Here is a 25,226-nt window from a genome sequence, read left to right as displayed (position 1 = left end):
GACTGCTCTGAGTTTGCATGTCACTCTTCAAGCAAGGTTTCTGCCAGGAGCACAGAACTCCTTAGCAGATGTTTTGAGCAGACAGATGGTGGATCCCCACGAGTGGAAATTGGATCCTCATGTATTTCAACAGTTGACAGTGGCTTGGGGAACTCCAGACATAGATCTGTTCGCTTCTCCACTAAATTTCCAACTGCCAAAATTTTGCACAAAGATGTTTCACCCAAAAGCTTGGAAAGTGGATGCTCTATCTTTCAGTTGGAACAACCTTCACGTCTGTGCTTGTCCTCCTCTGCCTCTTCTTCCCAAGGTGCTCTTGAAGGTCAGACAGGACAAGCCTTGCATGATTCTAATAGCTCCAGATTGGCCACGTCAGCACTGGTATCCTCTGCTGAGGAGTTTAGTACGGGAGCCTCCTTGGCCTTTGCCACCAATTCCACACCTTTTGTCCCAGGCAAGCAACTGCATCTGACAGCCTGGCATATTCTGTTTTAGACCCTGGGGGGTCGCAGCTTCCTCAACAAGTTTTGAATGTCATATTGGAAGCCAGACGACCTAGTACTAGGAAAGTTTATGCTGATAAATGGAGGAGATTTTTTCTTTGGAGCACAGCAAAGAGCTTTGATGTTTCAGTGCCTAATTTGAGTGTTACACTACAGTACCTTACAGAATTATTAGACAAGGGTTTGTCTTTCTCCTCCGTGAAAGTTCATGCTGCAGCCATTTCTGCTCACTATGATTGTGACCCACCATTATTTTCTCACCCTTTGTTTAAGCAATTTCTTAGAGGGGCAAAGAACATAAGACCCCCACGTAGAGCTCCTACTCCTTCCTGGGATCTCAATTTTGTGTTGGAAAAGCTTACATGTTATGTGATCCTATCTCGCCTACATTCTGACTGATGGGTTCGGAACCGATCCCTCGGCTCCGACTCGGCACGCTTATGCTATAGAGCGAGGCCTCTAATTGGCTGAGCTATCTTTATCCCAGGATGCACCACCACTAATCCCCCAGATCTCGTTTGCCGCTTACAGAGCTTGGACGTGGTCTCAACATTGGCTGGGCTAAGTACTATATATTAGGCTTTTTTCCTGTCAGTATTTGCTTCATTTAAACCCAAAAGCTGTTTTAACGGCTATTCTTTGTGTACGAGTGTTTATTTAGCAGTTTAATTGAATTTTTCGTATATTTTCCTGTCAGAGAAGGTTCCGTTTAAGTTAGAGGGGCCTTCCCCTGTGGTTACTACTTCTTTAGTGGTTGTGTGTGGGTCAAGTACCCGTTTGAGTTAGAGGGTCTTGACCCTCCTTTTTTCCCTTATTCTCTTTCTCAATCTTGTGTGTATAAAAAAAAAAAAAAAAAAAAAAAAAAGTTCTTTAGTTTAACTATTTTCTGAGTTAGTGACATATTGTTCCTGTGTGTCAAACCCTTAAGTTTACTGTTGTTGTCTGTTTTTCTGGTAGAATTATGTCTAAAGAACATAAACCCTCCGGGTTTAAAAAGTGCACGAGGTGTGGCTTCAAAATGTCCATAACGGACGACCACTCCTCGTGCGTCTATTGTCTTGGCGCTAAACATTTGCAGGAATCGTGCAGTGTATGCCATGCGTTTTCCTCCAGAGTCCACCAGGAGAGGAAAAACAAATTAATCCTCAAGGGATTAATCAAGCCTTCCTTCGAGGAGGCTTTATCTTCCTCTCCGTCTCCTTCGAAAAAGAGGAAAGCGCTGGCTCCGACCAGTCAGTCGGAACCGACGGCTAAGAAAACTAAGCAGACTTCTCCATCGGCTCCACGGACTTCGGAGCCGAGGTCGGAACGGTCTGCCTCGATGCCTCCAGCCTCGACCCCTCTGGTTTCGGAGCCAAGGTCTGGGGCATCGAGAGGCGGGTCACCCTCATCGGCTCCACTGATATTGGAGCCGATAAGGGTCATCGGCTCAGACACTTCCCCCTCGGAGCCGAAGTCCTTATCGGCACCGAGGGAAATTTCCTTGAAGGTTTCCTTGGAGCCGGTCCCCGAGCCCTTCGGAGCCGATGGAGAAATCGGTTCGGGCCCGATCGATATCCTCGAGATCATCCAAGATGTCTGATTCGGACATCGACAGGGTGCTCCTTCGACTCTTCCAGTCTCCGGTGTTCCAAAAGATGTTTTCGGCTCCAACCCATTTGGCTTCGGAGCCGATGGTCCACTCCCCTACTGTACTTCCTCCTCCAACAGCTTCGGCACCATTGGAGCAGGTGCTGGTGGAACCAGTGAAGGTGTTAGGGTCAGGCCCGGCCCTTGCTCCGACTCCGGCCCTTGGGTCGGAGTTCAGTGCACGGACTTCTTCCTTCGGCCCTGGGGGGGAGGCTTCGGGATTGATGCTTTCGGTCCCAAGTCTCCCTCTTGGTGCGTCGGCGGTGGGAGTACCGTCCACTGTCGTGGCCACGGAGGGGGGACCCTCCCAGGATTCTGGTGGTCCCGCCTTCAGGGCTATGAGGAGTGCTTTAGCCAAATCTTCATTGGCTACCTCCACAGTTTCCCCAGCTCCTTCCCTACATTTGGAGACTGGGTGGTTGGCAGTCCCCTGTCCGTGACAGCGGAGCCCCTGGGCCTCAGGTTACCCCCGCTGGGGTCTCTCCCCCTCCTGGAGGTCCTTCTGAAGCCTCTTCGGAAGAACCTCCCAGGAAGAGAACGTGCAAGAGGAAGCACGTTGACTCCCCTGACGAGTCTTTGACATCTGACACCGATCTCGATGATGCAGAGGGGTCCCCCAAGTCGTCCTCGGATGATGTCTCCTTTGCAGACATCCTGGAAGCCCTAAAACAACGAGGCGGCTGGCAGTCCAAACCTCCCTCTGCTGATGAGTCGGTGTTCCTGAAGGCCTTCGGGGCTCAGCCCTCCGCCTCCTGGGTGTCTCCGCCCTTCGATGAGCTCTTGGATTTGACCTGTCGAAGGGCGTGGGAACACCCAGACTCTGTGGAACCGGTGCCCTCGTCCAAACAAATTTCTCGGCCCCGGACAGAGAGTTCCTTACGAAAGGTGTGGCTGTGGATGCTATGGTGGTGGCATCTGCTACCCAGCAAGATGTAGCAGAGGCTTCTCGTCCGTCCATCCTCCTAATAAGGAGTCTAGGAGCATGGATCGATGCGGTAAGCGCACCCTTAGTTCAGCGGCCTTTACTCTGAGGTCTTTGAACTACCTGGCGACTTTACGAGATTTCAGAGGGATCTGATTAAAGAGCTATCCGATACCCTCTTAGGTAACCTGCCTGAGGAGCTGGCCCAGGCGGTTGGATCTCAGCTGGCTACAATGTCGTCCATTTCGAACTCGTCCATGAGGCTCATTTCTATGCGGCCGAAGGCGAGTAGAGCAGCAGTACAGGCATTGCTCTACGGAGACAAGCCTGGCTCCGCCTGTGTCATTTCGCGGAGGCCTTCAAGTCTTCATTTGGGTCCTCCCTGTTTGGGCCCAAGGTAAAGGACACACTTACCCGCTGTGAACAGGAGGGTAAGACTCTGACTGCCGTAGGGGCACGATTTTCCACTCCCTTTCGGCCTTATCCCAAGGCTAAAAGAGGAGGGAAGATGTGGTTCCGTAGATCTCAGAAGTCTTACCCCTCTCAGCAGGAAGGTTCCCCCTCCAGAGGCAGAGGAGGGGGAAATTCATCAGGAAGACGCCGTCCCAGAGGTGGCAGAGGCTCTCGCAACACTGGAGACCGTGAGTCCTTTCGTGGCTCTTCAGCCTTTCATAGTCCCTGAGGGACTGCCCGACTGTGCTGCTCCGGAGCCAGTCGGGGGTCGTTTTTCGAAGCACCTGAAGGCCTGGGAAGGGATCACTCAGGACCGATGGGTGCTTCAAATTATCGCCAGAGGTTACTCCATCCCATTTTGTTGCCCCCCCCGCCCCTCAGTCCAAAAAAATCCCGGACCCGCCACCCAGTCAACGGGATACCGCAGCCTCAGAAATTTCAAAGCTGCTGCAAAAAGGAGTCATCCAACCGGTCCCCGCAGACCAGATCGGATTAGGGACTTACTCAAGATTCTTTTTGGTGCCAAAAAAGACCGGGGACTTGAGGCCCATTTTGGACCTAAGCAACCTAAACCGTTCAGTCAAGAAGTCCAAGTTCCGAATGGTCACTTTACAAACCATTCTCCCATTGTTGGAGAAAGGTGTTTGGATGTGCTCCATAGACCTCAAGGACGCGTATTATCATATCAGAATACATCAAACGTCCAGGAGACACTTGCGCTTCAGCCTAGGAGACAGTCATTTTCAGTTCCGTGCGCTGCCCTTTGGTCTCACCACAGCCCCCAGGGTGTTCACCAAATGCTTGGCAGTAGTGACTGCTCACCTGAGAAGTCTATGATTTCAGGTGTTTCCGTACCTAGACGACTGGCTCCTAACTGCCACCTCCAAGCATCTACTTCTACGGAGCCTGCAAGCCACAATATCACTGGATAATTCCCTTGGAATCGCCTTCAATTGGCCAAAGTCTGTGTTGCGGCCATCTCAAAGAATAAGATTCATAGGGGTAGAGATAGATTCAAACGAGATGCGGGTCTATCTACCTGCAGACAGAATTCAGACCATTCAAAATCAGGTTCGAGCCTTACTCCCCAGGTCCAAAGTCCCAGCCAGAATGGTCCTACAGCTATTGGGATCGATGTCTGCCACAGTTCTGCTGGTTCCCTTGGCAAGGTTACACATGAGAATCCTCCAGTGGATTCTTTCAACTCAGTGGTCCTTTCAGGAACTCCCTCTCAATCATCTCATATGGATCACAGAATCTTGCAAACGGGACCTTCGCTGGTGCCTAGTGTCCTCCAATTTGGATCAGGGACGACCCTTTGTTCTTCCTCCTCCGGCGGCCACTTTGACCACGGACGCCTCCCAGATGGGGTGGGGGGGGCATTCCCTGGGCAGGTCAGTCCAAGGCAAATGGCACCCGGAAGAGACCCCTCTCCACATCAACATCCTAGAAATGAGGGCAGTACTCCTATCCCTTCAAGCCCTTCACGATTACCTCCCTCGGGGCGTAATTGCTGTTCACTCAGACAACATGTCAGTTGTCTGGTACCTGAACAAACAGGGAGGGACCAGATCCTATCCTCTTTGCAGAGAAGCGATGAGAGTTTGGGAATGGACAGGTTGAGCAGAACCATCCTCTCTCCTCATGAATGGTCTCTGAATATGACAGTTACAAGGCAAATTTTCAGCGAATGGGGAGTTCCGTGTTGCGACCTCTTCGCGACTCCTCTGAATGCGAAGTGCAAAGATTTTTTCTCCCTAACCCCGGCTCCGGGGAAGAGCCCCATGGACGCATTAGTCCATCCTTGGCCCACCGGCCTCCTTTATGCCTTCCCTCCAGTTCCTCTCCTCCCCAGGGTGATTCAAAAGGCATCTCTCTTAGGGAGCAAGATGATCTTAATTGCTCCTTACTGGCCTCGTCAAGTGTGGTTTCCCTATCTTCGGAAACATGCTCTGGAAGGTCCATGGTTCCTGGACCAGGTCCCAGACCTATTGATTCATCAGTCGGGACTACTACACCAGTCCCTACACACCTTAAAATTGACGGCCTGGCTCCTCCTCTTCCGACGATAGTCAGGAGACATGCACTGGATCCAGAGGTGGTGCACATATTATCTTCAGCCCACAAGTCTGCTACGAAGAAACTGTATTCTAGCAAATGGAAAAGGTTTGCTATTTGGGCTCAACTCCGGGGCCTGGACCCCATTTCTACTCCCGTGGCAGAAGTACTCAAATTCCTGACCTCTCTTTTCAATGAAGGCTCTTCAGTTTCTACCATCAAAGTACAATTGGCAGCAATTTCTAATTTTCATGAATCCATATACCCACCTTTAATGAGCAACAGGTTGTGTAAGACCTTCTTGAAGGGTGCTGCTCTATTAAGACCTCCAATTTCTCATCCTGCACCTCCATGGGATCTCGATATAGTATTACGTGCCTTGACTTCTTTTCCCTTTGAACCGGCAGCTACCTGTGATCTAAAGTTTCTATCATGGAAGACAGCCTTTCTAATGGCGATTACTTCAGCCAGAAGGGTTTCAGAACTTCAAGCTTTGTCAGTGAAACCCCCGTACTTGGTTTTTCATACAGACAGGGTGTCCCTCAGACCAAATCCATCCTTTGTTCCTAAAGTCTGTTCGACTTTATGCTTGCAACAGTCGTCGGAGCTTCCAGTTTTTTTCCCAAAATACTCCAATAAAGCGGAGATGTTAAGTTGTCCATCTCGCCTTTATTCTTGCTGGGTGGGTTGCTCCGACTCGGCCACTCTAAAAGCTCGAGAGTTGGTTCCACCGGCTCGAGGCTCCCCTTATATCCCACAATGCTAGGCGGTATTACCTCAGATCTCGTTTGCCGCTACAGCGATCGAGGTGTATGGTTTCTACCGGCTTCAGGTCAGTTATTATAGATTAATCTATAGTTAAATTAAACCCCCTTAATTTAGTTTTTTATAGTTAATTCCCTTAACTTAGTGGATTTTGACCCTTTCCTCCCTGTTTATCCACCCTTTTTCCACAAGAACTTATTAGTTCTTCCCTCAGGCCTTCCATCCCCTTAGTGGAGTGTATGTGTTTTTTTTTAGGGATCTGAAAAAGAACTAATCTTTTTTTAGTTAACTTTGTGGACAGTGTAATCGGTGTGTGTGTGTGGTTACACTTTCCTTGAAAATGTCTAAGGAGTCAAAGGTCTCAGGCTTCAAGAAGTGTGACTCGTGCTGTCAGAAAATGTCTCTGACAGACGGTCACACTTCTTGTGTATACTGCCTGGGACCTTTACACCTGCAGGACTCTTGTGCTGTATGCCATGGCTTCAGCCCTAGAGTCCTGCAGGAAAGAAAAAACAAACTTATTTTAAGAGGTTTGCTTAAGCCTGAGGGTTCCCCTACTGCTACTTCGGGCAAACCCTCTAAGGCTTCTAGGTCCTCGACTCCAGCTTCTGAGTCGAGGCCTAAGGCTTCGAAACCTACTGCTACATCGGCTCCGGCTGGAGCCGATGAGTCTCGGACTGCAGCTTCTGTGGTTCCCTCGGCTCCGGCTGGAGCCGAGGCATTGGAAATTCCTGGGTCGGCTCCGATCAGACCATCGGAACCGACATCTAGAAAGAGGTTTAGGTCACCGTCCCTTGGCTCCGTTCATTCGGCTCCAGCGTCTCCCTTACTGTCTGAACGGAGCCATAGATCTCACTCCTCTAGATCATCGAGGCTTTCGGATCATGACCTTCAGAGGGTAGTGAGTCGACTTCTTAAGTCCGAGGCACTGGCCCAAATGCTTCAGAGCCCGACTCATCAGTCGATGCTTGACCCTATCCCTCAAAATGTTCCTCCTCCGACTCCTTTGAGCTCGGAGCCGGGGCGTTTCGGAACAGAGACTGTGGTAGCGTTTGAACCGATACAATTGTCTTTGGTTCTGTCGTCGGCTCCGATTTCTTCCTTGGAAGAATCTCGGTGCCGGACTTCCCTCGTCGGCTCCGAGGGGGTGAGTGGCATCGGACCCTTGTCCGACCCCGCTCTCCCTCTCGGTGCTTTAGCGCTGGTGAGTTCGGCTCCGACATCGGCCTCGGAGCCATCACTGTCGGTGCCGAGGGGGGTTCTCAGCTTTTCGGAGCAGGGACCTCTGGCTCTGCCTGACAGGGGTGCGTTTGAGGTCATGCGGAGTGTGTTGGAACCTGGTTCAACTCCACAGTCGGCTCCGTCCGCCCCTCCCTCTTCGGTGCCTCAGGTTATGTCTACTCACTCCCTCATCCCAGACCGCAGAGAGCCAGCTCCTCAAGAATCCCCTGTGGGGATCTCATCCTCTTCCGAGGCCTCTCCTGAATTGGCAGGGAGCCCCTAGGAAGAGAAAGTGTAAGAGGAAGCACATAGACTCACCTGAGTCTGTCACCTCTGACACAGATTTAGAGGATTCCGAGGGTTCCCCCCGTTCCCCTTCTGAAGATGTCTCCTTTGCAGACATTCAAGAGATCTTGAAACAGAGGGGAAATTGGCCAGCCCTTAACCCTTCGGAGGATGAATCTGTGTATCTTGAGGCGTTTGGCTCTCGCCCTTCCACCTCCTGGGTGTCCCCCCCCTTTGACCCCCTCATGCAGGTGGTAGCAAAAAAGGCTTGGACGGCTCCTGACTCGGTGGACCCCACCCCCAGGAGACCTTCAAAGTTTATCACAGCACCAGCAGATAAGCAGTTTCTGACCAAGGGAGTTTCTGTGGATGCTATTGTGGTAGCTGCTGCCACTAAGAAGGAACTAGCTGATCCTTCGGTGCCTGTCCATCCTCCTAACAAGGAATCTAGGTCTATGGACAGGTACGGGAAGCGGATGTTTTCGTCAGCGACCTTTGCTATGCGTTAAGCTGAACTACCTATGCCATTTCACTCGTCTTCAAAGAGACTTGATCAAGGAAGCGAGTGAGATGTTGAAGGACCCTACAGCTGCGGGTTTTCAGGACAAGATGAACGCTCAGCTGGCTACCCTAAACTCTATAGCTAACTCCTCCATGCGCCTCCTTTCATATGCGGCTGATGAAGCGAGCAGAGCCGCAGGGACAGGTGTCGCCTTACGCCGGCATGCCTGGATGCGGCTATGCAATTTTGCGGACCCCTTTAAAACGTCTTTCACTAATTCCCGTTTGATGGATCATCTCTCTTTGGTCCTCAAGTGAAAGAAACCTTGACGAGGTGCGAGACGGATGGCAAAACTCTTTCTGCCGTCGGAGTCCGTTTTTCTACTCCTTCTAGGCCTTACCCCAAAGGCCAGAAAAGTGGGAAAATGTGGTTCCGCAAACAATCTCAAGGGACTTTGCCTGACGCACAGAGTCGGTTCCCCTCCAGAGGCAGAGGGGGGAACAATAATGGTAGACGTCGCCCTAGAGGCGGGGGGGGGGGTCCGCAGAACCAGGGCAATCGAGAAACCTTTTCCGATAAGCCCTTCCAGCATCCCTGAGGTGTTGCCCGACTGTCCACCTTCGGAGGCAGTCGGGAGAAGATTGTCACTGTACCCAGAAGCCTGGCGATCCCTAACTCAAGACAAGTCGGTACAGTCCATCATTTCCGAAGGCTATTCCATTCCGTTCTTTCGTATTCCAAATCAATCAAAAAAATCCCTTCCAGATGTTCCACCCGCTCAAAGGAATCAAGCAGCGTTGGAAATATCAAAGTTGCTTGCAAAAAGAGCCATTCAGCCAGTGCCAGCAGACCAGCAAGGATCCGGAATCTACTCCAAATTCTTTTTGGTTCCAAAGAAAACAGGGGACTGGAGACCCATTTTGGATCTCAGTATCTTGAACAAGTCGGTCAAGAAAACAAGATTTGGATGGTCACGCTACAATCCCTCCTACCCCTATTGGGAAAGGAAAACTGGATGTACTCTATAGACCTCCAGGATGCGTACTATCATATAAAATGAACAGGCGCTCCAGGAGATTCCTCCGCTTCCGGCTGGGAACCAGTCACTTTCAATTCAGAGCCCTGCCCTTTGGTCTCACCAGTGCCCCCCGGGTGTTTACCAAATGCATGGCAGTGGTAGCTTCTCACCTGAGACGTCAAGGATTCCAGGTGTTTCCATATTTGGACGACTGGCTCCTCACAGCTTCTACCAAGCATCTTCTTCTAATGGCCAGAGACTACACCTTTCGCATTTGTCAAAAGTTAGGCATCTCAATAAATTGCGAAAAGTCTGTTTTGTCGCCTTGTCGTGCTATTACCTTCATAGGCGCAAATCTAGACACAGTCAACATGTCTGCGAGACTAACAGACCAAAGAATAGCAGACATATGCAAACTGGTCTCCCTTCTCTTCCACAGCAACAGAGTCAAAGCCAGATTAGTTCTGAAAGTACTGGGGATTATGGCGGCTGCTATCCCTCTACTTCTATTAGCCAGATTCCACATGAGAATCCTTCAATGGATGCTCTTCACACAATGGTCGTACCACCAACTTCCGATGTCCCACACCATTATGATTACGCAAGCATGCAAGAATCATCTTCTTTGGTGGGTTTCTTCCCCCCAGCTCTTCCTGGGAAGACCCTTTGTTCCTTCCCCTCCGGTTGCTACTCTGACAACGGACGCCTCCCTGATCGGGTGGGGGGGGCATTATCAGGGCAGAACAGTCCAGGGCATATGGCAACCAGACGAACGCCACTTGCATATAAATGTTCTAGAGATGAGAGCAGTGCTTTTAGAGTTGCAAGCCCTTCAAGACTCTCTTCCCTTGGGAACGATAGCAATCCAGACGGACAACATGTCTGTAGTGTGGTATATCAACAAACAAGGCAGAACCAGGTCCTATCCCCTATGTCGAGAAGCACTCAGACTGTGGCAATGGGCGATTTCTTCTCAGCGGTTTCTGATAGCAACGCACATCCCCGGGAAGTCCAATCTAATCGCGGACAAGTTGAGCAAAGCTATCCTCATGCCTCACGAGTGGTCTCTGAAAGATTCTATTTTGGAGAAAATTTTTCTCAAGTGGGGTCAGCCTTGCTGCGACCTTTTTGCTACTCCCCAAAACAGCAAGTGCAGAGATTATTTCACCCTATTCCCGTTACCAGGCCAGCCCAGCAGAGACGCTCTAATCCAAGTTTGGCCCCGGGGACTTCTGTATGCATTTCCTCCCTTCCCACTAATCTCTCAAGTGATACAGAAAGCTATCGCTTAGAAGGCCTCATTGATCCTCATTGCTCCTTACTGGCCTCGACAGGTTTGGTTCCCCTTTTTACATCAATTTCTGTTGGAGCAACCTTGGCATCTGGACCTAGTTCCAGATCTTTTGCTCCATCAATCGGGTCAGTTACATCGCTCCCTTCCCTCTCTGAACCTCACTGCTTGGTTCCTCCAATTCCAACCTTAGCCAGGCTTCCTCAAATATCTCACTCTGTTCGAGATATTTTGATAGCTTCCCATAAATCTTCCACTCGGAAGATTTATCTTAGTAAGTGGAAACGTTTTGCCTATTGGGCTCAAGGAAGGGACATAGATCCTTTCACTGCTTCCATCCAAATAGTCCTTGACTTTCTAGCTGAACTCTTCCATGCAGGTTCATCTCCTTCTACTCTTAAAGTTCAATTGGCAGCTATATCTAACTTTCATGTGGGCACCTCAGATTCTGCCATCATGTCTCACAAGCTTTGCAAAGCTTTCTTGAAGGGAGTTTTTCTTCTTAGACCTCCTATAAGAAGTCCTCCTCCCTCTTGGGACCTTAATTTAGTTCTCACATCTTTAATTCTTCCCCCTTTTGAACCTGCAGCCTCCTGTCCAATGAAATTGCTATCCTGGAAGACTCTGTTTCTGGTAGCCATTACTTCAGCTAGAAGGGTCTCAGAGCTTCATGCACTCAGCAGTCGACCACCATATCTTTTGTTTCATAAGGATAGGGTATCCTTACGGACCAATCCATCCTTTTTACCTAAAGTAGCCTCTGCGACAAATCTGAATCAAAACATTGACCTCCCTGTGTTTTTTCCTAATTTTTCTAACCGGTCTGAACAAAAATTGCATTGGCTAGATGTCCATCGTCAATTAAGGTATTATTTGGATAGGACCAAACAGATCAGAAAAACTGACCAGTTGTTTGTCTCTTATGCAGAAGGCAGAAAGGGCCTTTCAGTTTCGAAGGTATCACTTTCCAGATGGCTAACATCCCTGATTTCCTTTGTGTATGAAATTAGACACCAAAAGTTGCCTAACAAACCAAAGGCCCATTCGACTATAGCTTTGGCTACTTCTATAGCTTTCCAAGATAGGCTGCCTATTGATACCATTTGTGCAGCAGCTACATGGGCTACTCCTCACACTTTCATTTCTCATTATAAGTTGGATTTAGCTTCTAGACATAGAGCTAATTTTGGTTCCACTGTACTCAAGAGTCTGTTCCGATAGGCCACCCGGGACAAGGTGCTAGGGACGCGGTCCCATCCAGCAAGAATGAAGGCGAGATGAACAACTTAACATATAGAAGTTATGTTCTTACCATAACGTTCCATGTTAGTTGTCTTCTTCTCGCCTTCTTTCTTGCGTCCCACCCTCCTTCCCCCTAGCCTGGACAGACCTAGAGGAGTTTGATTGTGACCTCTCTTTCTACCACCTCTATTGTATATAGGTATATGCTATACTGTGCATATATTCCTTCATCAGGTTTTCAGGTCACCTTCTTCCCTTCCTTTTATAGAGGTGGGTTTTCCCGTTTCCAGTGGTTCTGGAGTTATTATTGGCTGGGCCTAGCTTACAAACGAGATCTGAGGTAATACCGCCTAGCATTGTGGGATGTAAGGGGAGCCTCGAGCCGGTGGAACCAACTCTCGAGCTTTTAGAGTGGCCGAGTCAGAGCCGAGGTCGGCTCCGAACCCATCCAGCAAGAAAGAAGGCGAGAAGAAGACAACTAACATGGAACGTTATGGTAAGAACATAACTTCTATTTTATTTTCCACACACTAGATGTCCACAGACAGTTACGTTTTTATTTAGATAGGACCAAACAATCAAGGAAAACAGATCAGTTGTTTGTATCCTTTGCAGAAAACAAATTGGGCAACGCTGTCACAAAGGTCACTATTGCCAAATGGATCAGGGACTGTATTACTCAAGCTTATATTTATTCTAACAAACAGCTTACCACCTCTGTCAAGGCTCATTCTACAAGGGCTGTGGCTACTTCGGTAGCTTTTCATTCTAAGCTTGCTATTGGTGACATTTGTGCTGCGGCTACATGGTCTTCCCTTACACCTTCATTTCTCACTACAAATTAGATGTGGCATCTAGAGGACGAGCTTCATTTGGTTCCACAGTGCTCAGGAGTGTTTTCCAATGAGCCACCCGGGATTTAGGTGCTAGGGACGCTGTCCCATCAGTCAGAATGTAGGCGAGATAGGATCACATAACATCTTTTAGTTATGTACTCACCATAACTTCAGATGTTTGGGATCCATCTCGCACATTCTAATAACCCACCCTCCTTCCCCCTTCCTTGCAGATCAGAGGATATCAGAAGGTCCGAATCCTGTTGTTTCATCTTGAAACATCTAACAATGTTATATAAACAAGCTATGCATGTGTGCATGAATGCGGACAAACAAGATCTGGGGGATTAGTGGTGGTGCATCCTGGGATAAAGATAGCTCAGCCAATTAGAGGCCTCGCTCTATAGCATAAGCGTGCCGAGTCGGAGCCGAGGGATCGGCTCCGAACCCATCAGTCAGAATGTAGACGAGATGGATCCCAAACATCTGAAGTTATGGTGAGTACATAACTAAAAGTTTACCTCCTTTTGAACCTGCAGCTACATCTGAGTTGAAGTTTTTGTCTTGGAAGACTGCTTTTTTGTTGGCCATTACGTCTGCTAGGAGGGTATCTGAATTACAGGCTCTAATGGCAGTTGAACCCTTCCTGATATTCCATAAGGATAGGGTATCCCTGCGTACTAACCCTACTTTTATGCCTAAAGTTGTTTCTAATGTGTCCTTGAACCAATCTATTCATTTGCCTACTTTTTATGCTGATCCCCAAAATAAAGGGGAAAAATTTTGCATTCTTTGGATATTCACAGGCAGTTACGCTATTATTTGAGCAGAACTAAAGGGTTCAGGCAGACTCAACAGTTATTCATTTCTTTTGCTTTGGGTTCACAAGGAAAAGCTGTTTCAAAGCAAACTATTTCTAAGTGGATTGGCCATTGTATTGCTTTTTGTTATTCTCATCATGGCAAGGATGTTCCGGCTGGGATCAGACCTCATTCCACTAGGGCTACTGCCACTTCTACTGCCTTTTTAAGGGGAGTAGCTACTAAGGATATTTTGGAGGCAGCTACTTGGAGTTCAGTGCACACTTTTACTAAACATTACCATCTCCCTCTTTATTCCAAGTCTAGGGCTGGGTTTGCCACTGCAGTTTTACAGGGCATGTTAGCAGCTCCTAATGCTTTTTAATTTTGCCAACCTCCCTTACCTTTGCTTTGGGATTCTACCCACAGGTTATGACTGCAGCAATGTGAGACGAAGAACATAGTACAGTTTTGTACCTACCATAAATGTAGATGTTCGAGGATCCACATTGCTGCAGTCCAATTTTCCCTCCCTCCTTCCCCTCTGTAATTTGGGGTTGCTGTGTTGCTTTTGGGGTAATTATTTTTCTATATTGGTGGTTGGGCATTTTCTATTTTTGGCTATGGCCTTTTCTTTTTAGGCCTTCTGACATCTGGGGCAAGAAAGACTGAGGATATGGCGTCGGTCATGCGCTTTAGTACCACTGCGTACTGACGTCAGATCTGAGCGACCATGAACGACGCCAGCCTAACACTTTGGTATTCGGGCCGACCGAGGACAGCGGACTACCCACAGGTTATGACTGCAGCAATGTGGATCCTCGAACATCTACATTTATGGTAGGTACAAAACTGTAATTTTTCCTGCTTTAAAGGTTGCTTGTGCACATTTATCAAGACCAAATGACATTCTTATATCATCTGATAAAGTTTTGAAAACTTGCAGTTGTGCTCTCAGTTCCTCATCTGATGAGCTATACAGTTTTAAATCATCGACAAAGAGAAGATGAGAAGTCTTTACACGTTGTTGTTTTCTTGGAGCCAAATTATAGCCATGGCCTACAATGTTAAGTAGAAAGCTTAATGGGTTAGGGGCAAGGCAGAATAGCAGCAGTGACAGAGTCTCCTTGGAATATCCCCCTTTGAATTTTTATCCCTGGGATAATAATTTGTCCTTTATCATGGCATAGTTGCAAAGTGATCTGCCACTGTTTCATGGTCACTGTAATGTAGTCGATCAGTGTAGGATGTATCTTACACATTTTTAAGCACTCTTTTTTAGCCATGGATGTAGGATACTATCAAATGCTTTTTTGTAGTCAGTCCATGCCATACTTGGATTCTTCCCTTTTTACAGTTCTCCACTATGACTTTATTTAACAAATGAGCTTTGTTCCATATGACTTTCTTTTATTGCCCATTTGTTCTACTGCCATAATTGAGTTTTCTGCTAAATGACTATAAACTCTTGTCGGCATCAATTATACGTCATCGGAAGGCAAGTTATTGGTCTATAATTCTTAGGGTAGCTTGCAGGTTCACTCTTAAATAAGAGCATTGTTTTTCCTGTTGTTAGCCAGGTTGGTGTCTTTTTGGGGTGCGCATGTAAATATTTCTTACTCATGGCTAAATCTTCTATCCATTTAGCATCTTTATGTTCCACAGGATCTTCATAGATATTTCTCCAAAATGTATCTATTTCTTCTTTTTTTGGCGGTCTTTCAATTCCTTTTACCTTGTTTCCCAGTTCTCTCTAAAATCTTTTTGGGTCATCAATAAATTGCTTATATTGTACTTTTTCTTTATATTTATCTTCATATCTTCTAAGTCTTTGTGCCTCTGCTGAAATTCTTAGTTTATTTGCAATGGTGCATGATAGATCCTGGTCTGTTCTAATACTGCACAATTCTTTTATCACATCTATCTTTCTTAGTATTTTTGTTGATCTGTTCCCTCTTCTGTAGTCTTCTAACAGAGTCACTTCTTGCCTTAACTGCTTTATAGTTTTCTCTTTTTATTTCCAGGTTGGTATTCAGTTTCTCCCTTTTCTCTCCCTCTCTACCCTATGTTCCTTTGGTAGAACTTTTATCAGATGTTCATCGTGTTACACTGCTGCAGTCAATACATTTGGGTTATCCTGCCGTCAGGCGGTCCCGCAGTCGGCCCGAGTTCCAAAGTCTTGGTCCGGTGTCGGTTGCTGTCGCTTCTTCCCTGACGTCAGTGCGCCAGGGGTATATAAGATGCAGCCAACCCCATTTTCTTCAGTCTTTCTTGCCGCGTGGTGCCCGAAGCAAAAGCAGTTCATAAGTGCCGGTCGGCCGACTCCTGAGATTTTCATTCCGAATCCAGAACCGAAGTCTTCTACAAAGCTAAGTACCCCGTTGGGGAAACTTTTTCTTCCCTCAGACTGATGTCAGTAAAAGTTAATAATTGTATTTGTTGTGGGAAGCAAATACCTCATAAGGATTTCCATTCCTATTATTTCCCATGCCTAGGCCCGGACCACGACGTCACAGGTTGTCGGTTTTGTGCTAGGTTTAACAAGTGCACTATTAAACATCGGTTTGATTTTGCCCGACATTATTTTGGCAGAAAATTCAATTACACCATGCAGTCGGAACTACCGACGACCGGGTTACACAAAAAATGCAAAGACAAGGACAGGCATCCGAGGCCCAAAACTGACGACGAAGCCTCTTCTAGGCCAGTCGCCAGTTGTCCAGTTTTCAGCGAGGTGCCTTCGCAGCCCCTGACGACCGCTTCTTTGGAACCACAGGCCGCCTCCGACTCCCACGTGGAGATGGCTGGGCCTTCGGATACACCAGACTTGCGGCCTACCGAGACTAATCCTTCAGAGGGCTCCGGAGTAGCTGAACAACCCGCAGCTTCAGAGGGTGTTTGCAGGCCTACTCAGTTAACCATTAAATCTTCTGCTAAATCTAAAACAAAGAAACAACTTCAGCATTCACCAGGACAGGCCTCCATGCCTAAGAAACGGATGTTCAAAATGGCCGAAGAAATAATTACTCTGATCAGGGGGTCCCACCCTCCCCCTGATAAAAGACCTAGACAGGATGCAGACTATGACTCATCCGACCAGGTGTCCATCTCCTCAGATTCATCCTCAGACCAAGGATACTCTTTACCTCCTTATGAGGATTCTGATGCTGAGGAATCTATTCCTTCAGCCTCTCCGCCAGAGGACTACTCCTTTGGGGAAACCTTACATACCATGCGGGAGCACTTCCATTGCCAGGATTACTCAGAATCCAAGAAAAGGCTCAGAGATTTCCTTTTATTACCTCAACACAGACCCCTTGCTATTTCGCCAGTGTTAGATATTGTGGATGATGTGTATTCTGAATCCAGTTTAAATCCTGATTCTTTACCTCCTGCTCCAGTTAAGCCAGACAGATACTACAGAGTCCCTGACTCTCACAAATTCCTTTATAAAAGCCCTGTTGCTGACCCTGAAACTATTTCCCAGGGTCCCAAAGGTGTGAAGGCCTCTGCAGCAAAAAATCCAGTCCCCTCTGACAGAGATTCCAGAGCATTAGACAGATGGGGGGAAGAAAGTGTATGCATTTAGCAATGAGAGCCTTAAATTGCTGGTTTCACATGCTTAAATACCAGCAATATTTGATGTCTCAGTTGAAACAAAAAATGCTTCCAAATTCAGATCCTCCTTGGACATACACAGGCAGTTACGCTTCTACTTGGACAAAACGAAAGCTTTCAGGAAAGCTGAGCAATTATTTGTAGCATATGCTGCAGGAACACAGGGAAAAGCCATTTCAAAACAGACCATTTCAAAATGAATAGGGCATTGTATACGTTTCTGCTATACACACCATGGGAAAACTGCATCTAACAGCATTAGGTCTTATTCCACCAGGGCAACAGCCACTTCAACTGCCTACCTCAGAGGAGTACCTACCAAGGACATTTTGGAAGCAGCAACTTGGAGTTCTGTACATAGCTTCACCAAGCATTATCATCTGCCTCTTTACTCTAAATCCAGAGCTGGCTTTGTCACTGCAGTTCTGCAGGGCCTTATAGCCACCCCTAATGCTTTATAGAACCAGCCACCCTACCTCAGCTTTGGGATTCGGTGTAACACGATGAGCATAGTACAGTTTTGTACCTACCATAAATGTAGATGTTAGAGTGTACACACTGCTGCAGTTCAGGTTACCCTCCTTCCTTCTTCCTTCCCCTCTTACTTGCTGGTACTTACCCTAGTATTCTACCCTTTGCTACCTATGGGGAGTATTTGCTGGTAACAGAAAGTATTTGCTTGCTTTTCTTATGTATGTTTTATTAGCAGTTTACATTGCCTACCTTTTTGGGGGCACCTGACATCTGGGGCAAGGAAAACTGAAGAAAATGGCGTCGACTGCATCTTATATACCCCTGGCGCACTGACGTCAGGGAAGAAGCGGCAGCAACCGACGCCAGACCAAGACTTTGGAACTTGGGCCGACTGCGGGACCGCCTGATGGCAGGATAACCCAAGTGTAATGACTGCAGCAGTGTATATACTCGAACATCTACATTTATGGTAGGTACAAAACTGTACTTTATTAATTTAGCTGCACAGTAAAATATCCTGTTTACTTCTGTTATATCACATGGATCTGTATGGACAGTCCTAATTATTGTGTTCATTTGTTTTATCAAACTTCTGACTTTTTGGGTTTTATTGATTTTCTGCAGTCTAATTCTTTCATTGATCTAAATGTCTATTAGAATTAAGCAACTCTTCTCTTAGCTCATTTTCCTCTAAACTGAGGGCACATTTTTGTTTTCCATTTCGTGTGGACATTCTAAAGAAAGTTCTATTGCATGTTCCTGTGGCATATTCTCTTCAGTTTCATCCTGTGCCATCCATTGCTCTGTCATATGAGAACTCACTGGCTTATCACTCCTCTACATTAATTTTGTCTGAGTTTCCTGTTCCTTCCCATGCTGTCCAGCTTCAAGTGGATGTTTTATACTCATTTCCTGTGGAAAAAATATCTTCATATGGCACCTGACGAATTGCTTCCCATTCCATTGGTTTCCACTTAATTTGTTGTTCCATTGCTGTATCTTTTTGTGGTGCTTTCTGAATTGGATTTTCTACACTGAATCCTTCACTTTGGAGGTACTCCATAACTTCATTTTCTATTTTTTTTAACTCTTTCATTACTGATATCTTTTTCTACATTTCCTCTGTCTTTTTATATTTTGTATTGTAAAGTTTTCCATGTCTGGATTCCTTTGCCTGTATTTCTCTTCAAACATATTTGTTGCTGCTCTTTTTCTGTTGATTAATTTTGCTTTCTCCTTTGCATAGAATATTACACCATATTAACTCTTTCCCATGTCCATATTTCTTTTTCAGACGTCTCCTGATCTTCCTGTTTCCCCTTACTTTGGGGACTCGTTCCATCACGATGTGATATAACCAGTGTTAGATCTTCTACATCAAATCCTTCACTTTGCAGGCACTCCATAACTTCAACTTCTATTTTTTTAATTCTGCTTTACTAATCTTCTTTTCTACATTCCCTCTTTGTGATGATATTTTTTTTTATTGTGAAATTTTCCATGTCTGGATTCTTTTGCCTCTATTTCTCTTAGAATATCTTTGGGGCTGCCTTCTTTATGTGGATTAATTCGCCTTTGCATATATATTGCGATTCCTGCATACAGTATTTTCATGTCTCAGTGTAAAGATGATGAAATCGCTTCCACCACATATATAAAGTCCAACAAGTTGCTTCGCTGCAATTCTCCACACCAGTTCAAAAACAGTTTTTTAAAAAATATGAATAGTTGTTAAATCCACTTCAGCACGTATGGGTGAATGAATGAATGCAAGAAGAAGAGAATTTTTTCAAAAATTTCTAGGTTTTGTTTATATTTTCGCACTTCCTCAGATGTTTCTTTTTCCAAACAGATCAAAATTTCTTGGTCTGTGTATTGTTTTTCAAAAATCTGTTGTATTAATGACCACAAATTTTTATTTAAAGCTTCTGACAATTTTTCTTGTGGAAGTATTTTTCTTTCCTCTAATTTTTCTCAATCTTTTTGTATATCTTATGTCTGGCTTTTTGCATAATATTAACAATAGATAATTTCTTTCTTATTCTCAGTAGTCCACTCTATCATCATTCTGGCTCTTCTTTGGCCTATCAGTTTTTGTGATTTTTCTGGACTGCTCCTTCCTTCTACAACAACAGTCCCTCTGGGCCCCATTGTAAGGATATTTCTGTATTTTGAAGATCTTATACTGTCATTTTTTCCAGTCTTGGCACCAATGTGCCTACCAGGATTTGGCACTTTTTTATCCTCGGGTTTCTGCACCCAGCTGTCTTTTTTTTAATTTTGACCTACTTCTGTCCATGATAAATGCTATATAAATAGTCTTTATATCAGTGTCACCTTTGAGAGATTTTTGTAGAAAACAGGGTCCACCTTGTGAAGATACTCCCCAAGGCTTGAGGATGAATTCAGTTTCAGCACTACTACTCTCCTTTGCTTGCTGACTTTTCATATCTCCAGTTGGACCCCAAATCTGGGGAGTCTGTTTAATCTTCTAGATTGGGAGATGATCATTGAGGCAGGTAGTCTGACATTGTACCTGAGGTGTGGTGTATTTGCTAGGGTCTGATACTAGAATCCAGAGTAATAGCGAATTTGATGCCTTGCTATAATGTGGGGGACCATTAATTATTTGTGAAACCAAAAAAGTTCACGCTAGATGTAGGGGAGTTTGAATTTATGTTATAGCAAATGACATTCACATTACCTAGTAGTATTTTTTTGTTGTGGAATTGTTATGGATATCCAATGTAGGATGTTGCCCAGTATAGCTGTATTGACACTAAGAGGAATGTAAAGAACAGCAATGCATATTTGTTTAATTTCAAGAAAGTAACAAGAATCTCTGCTGATTTGAATTTTGGTATTGGTTTGTTGTAAAGGGAAATGTCGTAGTTGTTGGGAAATATTAAAGCAATGCCGCCACCTTTCCTCTTCCTCTTAAATGCCTGCTCTTAATGGGCAATATGGTGATGAATACTTGATACTGGCTAGATAAGATTAAAAAAATCTGCTGTTAGAGCAGATACGTTTCTATAATACAGTTTCATCTCTTTACTGTTAAGGTGTTCTGATGCTGTGCATTTATTTATCCTATCTGCTTAATCAATAAGGACCTCTTATTAGGGTGAAGGTCTCATTCTCAGAGTGCTGCTGGTGATCGAATGCACTGATCACTGAACAGTACATTTGATAGGAGTGAGTCCATATTTCTTAACCTTTAGGACTAATACTGTAGGCAGTAGAACCACTTGGCGTTTCACATTTTTCAGGCTGCTGCAGTTCTCTCCATTCCCACTATGTAATGAGAGGAGAGGATTTGAGTAATTATTTTACCAGGTGGAATTTGAACACGGTTGGTATGTCTGTCACCAAGAACCAACAGGATTCCTGCATACAGTATTTTCATGTCTCAGTGTAAAGATGATGAAATCGCTTCCACCACATATATAAAGTCAACATTAGTTAATAGTTTACAACTAGCTACAAGATCCCAGTCAAAGCATCTTATCCATTCCTTACCCAGTAGTGAATTTCTACTGAAGTTGTTGAGTTCCAGTGCATAGCTTAGTCAGAGCAGAATGTGTAGGAGTTTGTACATAATGTGGTTCAGTTCAGGGAATACAATTCTAAAAGTTCTTTCAAAAGATATACTTTACATAAAAATGGTCTAAAGTATCTTTATTTTGTCACAAGCTATGCCCCTTTCATAGAAGAGGTGAGTAGCATTCTAAGACAACAATGGCGTATATAGTTTTGAGTGACCATGCTGTAGACAGTGTGTCATCTCTTCCTCAAGCCTGATAGGGCAGGTTGACCCATTCAGGCACATATCTGCATGACCAGGTACCTTAAAACAAAACTGTCCCCTTTAAAGGCTGTTTTTTTTTTTTTCTAATGTCCATACAGAGGTGACACTATAGTACATGGTATCAGTGGGCGGTCCTTTACTCTAAGGTCCACCAAAGCAGTTCTAATAAAGCAGTTTTTTATTGTTTTAAGATATTTGCTGTCCTAGTAAATATTACATAGGACAATCTGTAGGATCAGAATAGAGTTCAAGAACGTGTGTTTGTGTGTGTTTGTGTGTGTTTGTGTGTGTTTGTGTGTGTTTGTGTGTGTTTGTGTGTGTTTGTGTGTGTTTGTGTGTGTTTGTGTGTGTTTGTGTGTGTTTGCGTGTGTTTGCGTGTGTTTGCGTGTGTGTGTTTGTTTCAATGACCCATCTGGCACCTCAATATTATTTACAGTTGGGTTTCAACCTACAGGCGGTGATGTATTTATATAAAATGGAGCTCTGGATAGTGAATAGTTTCAATTTTGGAAAAAAAATCTCTCCGGTACTATAAATTCATAGAAATTGGTAGCTTAAAAGCCTATTATGTCCAGAAGGTCGACAAGGAAAAATGATTAAAAATGGAAAGTGACTGTATAAACTTGGATGTACACTGAAAGCAGTGTGGTGGAACAGAGATGGGAAAAACAGGTGGTAATGGCTGCTGAGGGGGAGAGCTGTTCATTTACGCTAGAGAGAAAGATTGTTCAAACGAAGCTTAAGATTTTCAAAATGTGTGACTCATTTGGAATATATATAGACTAATAACAGAAGACTGCATGAAATAAAAGATGTTTTAACCAGAAGGAAGTAATGGGTATTCAAACTGCTAAAAAGAAATTGAAAGAAAAGTAGTTGAGCACCACTTTGGATATGGACAAATGGCTGGACTCAAGGATGGGTCATACAGAGGCAACTTGATGTTTACTACAGTACTAGAACAAACTGAAGGGAAAGGGGAACTGAGAAAATACCAAGCACTGAACTTGGGTTTGTTGTTTCAGTTGGAGACAAGAGAAGGTTGTGATGGAGTAAGCAACCAGTAAACAATTTCAGAAAAGCCCACTATGGACACCAAGGAGCGGTTTCCTGCAAAGCCCTTTCCTATTTTTCAAAAATCAAAGATGATGAAAGAGTTAAAAAAAATGCAGTGGAAACCTTGAACTACAATGCTACTTGTACATGTAAACATTTATCATTTTAAGGATGTGATCTAATCAAAATGTGAGTTGCATTCTGAATGACACTGTAAAACATTTACAGTTGTTGTGTACTAGACAGAAGACAACTATTTATTATCTGTCGTCATTTTACTTTAAATAAGTTTGTATCTTACTGAAGGGGGTGACCTACACTACATGCTATTTGATACAACTCCCTGTTTTCAAACTACAGGCTGTCTTATTTTTTTAGTAAAAGAACTCTGACTTTCGAGAAGGAAGAGGCTGAGAAGTAAATGAACGATGACTAAAAAAGAGAACATATATTATGTGATGGAAACCAGTATACATAAGTTAGTTCTGGGAATGCATGCACTGGGTGTAGGAATCCATACTAAATTTAATGAGGTAAGGCGGCCACGGTGGTGCAGTGGTTAGCGTTGCCACCTCACAGCAAGAGGTTCTCTGGTTCGATCCTCGGCTGGGGTGCCTTCTGTACGGAGTCTGCATGTCCTCCCTGTGTTCGTGTGGGTTTTCTCCGGGTGCACCGGTTTCCTCCCACATCCCAAAGACATGTTGTAGGTGGATTGGACACATTAAATTGGCCCTAGGCATGAGTGTGTGCTTGTCTGTGCCTTCTGTGGAAGGTTGGGCGCCGGGCTGGCAACTCGCTGTGGCGACCCCTAACCGGGAAAGCCGAAAGAAGAAGAAGAAGTCTACTGACTGAAAGTAGACTAGATGACGAGATTCACAAAAATAATGTGATGGCAACACTGACTGAGGGAAGTTTTGTTAAATGCAAGAGGTTGCTTGGTAAAATTAAAATGTGAAATATGTATACTGGAAAGAAAGTTTTTAAAATGACTGAGATCGGCAAGTACCAGTTAGAAAATAACTACCATGTTTCATTTTGTTGACATATTTGCTATCAGACTTTGGGGTGAAGGGTTCTCAGTCTTTAGAAAGGGCTGAATCTGGTGCTGTTGGAATGCAGTTTGTCTTCTCCATAAGCTGTGCTGGATTGCAAGAGGGTGGAGTCATTGTGTTTGGATAATACAACCTCATATTTTAAAAATAGTTACTGCATTTGAAATAATTATTGAAAGGTAAGAGTTGTATCAAAAGTGTATGCTGGCTGCAGGATGAACAATATGTAGACGTATACAAAAGCACGTAAATAGATTGTATGTCTAGCAACACAAGGAAAGAGGCAGAGGCAACTTCAGAAATAAAGTGCTGCAAGCAGGTGAAATAAACAGATCAGTAACTTGTAATAGCTGTTCTGTAGCCCGAAGGAGCAAATTAGAATTTGAGCGATTAGGGAGCACTGGAAAAAGATTTGCACAGCTGCTTGTACGGAGTGTCCAGTTTTCTTGAATTTCAGAAATGAGAATTGTTTCCTCTAATAATATGCAAAGCTGTGGAACACATCATCATGGACCTAATAAACAAGGGTATAGGGAATCTCCAAACTCTGGATCCTACACAGTTTGGTTTTGTGAAGGATAGATCATGCCTGCTCAACTTGTTCGACTTCTTTGAGTCAGTCACCAGAGCTGTGGATGAAGGCAAGGTGGCTCATACAGCCTACCTTGATCTGGCCAAGGCCTTTGATACCATTCCCCACTCAGGAATACTAGAAAAACTCACTAAGCCAGGCATCAACCCTTCTATCACTAGGTGGGTTGCAAACTGGCTCACAGAACCCACAGTGTGAAAGTCACTGACTCCAAGTCAGAATGCTGACCAGTCATGACTAGAGTCCTGGGTCCTCTCCTGTTTGGTATCTACTTCTCTGAAGTCCAGGCCAACACGAAGGGACTCTGGCTGACAAAGTTCACAGAGGATTGCAAGTTGGGAGCTATTATTAACTCCCCAGGTGATGTTGACATCCTACAGAAAGGCCTCAATGACTCCAACGACTAGTGTCAGAACCATGGCCTATAGCTCAATGCCAAAAAAATGTCATCATCCTCCTTGGGAAAAAAACGGTTCCCCTGAATTACCACATTGATGGTAGTCCACTGAACACAGAAGGCGTTATAAGAGATCTGGAAACACAGGTTGACAGCAACCTCTCTTTTGACCACCACTTTGCCACTGTGGTCAGAAAGTCCTATGTGGCACATCTCATTACTAAAAGTTTTGCATCCAGGAAGAAAGAGGTCATTATCTCCCTCCTACTCTTCCCTCATTAGGCTAATCATCAAGTGCAATGCCCCATTTGGCATGTACCTCACTAAACACCTGCAACAACTGGAGAGGCCGCAAAAGTACCTCACAAAGAGGATCCTAGGCCTTAAACACTTGTCCTATAAGGACATATTCAAAAAACTCCCAACTGTTCTCTCATATTGCTTACTTAGAGGTGATCTCTGCTCGACTTACAAAGCCATGTCTGACCCAGCTCTGTTAGAAATGCTACATCTAAAGAAATCCCAATCCCTCCGCACCTCATGCTCCTGAGACCTCAACCTCATTACCACAATCAACCGAACATGCTTGAAGGACAGGTTCATAACCCAGAGACTGCCCATGGTATGGAATAGACTTCCCATACATGTCAAGCAGAGCACATTACTGGCCCTCTTTAAGAGAAATCTTGATGAGTGGATGGGAA

This window comes from Protopterus annectens, chromosome 13.part0 (assembly GCF_019279795.1).
Source record: "Protopterus annectens isolate FY-2018-M chromosome 13.part0, PAN1.0, whole genome shotgun sequence".
Lineage (NCBI taxonomy): Eukaryota > Metazoa > Chordata > Ceratodontiformes > Protopteridae > Protopterus > Protopterus annectens.
Note: the sequence above shows the minus strand (reverse complement) of the source record.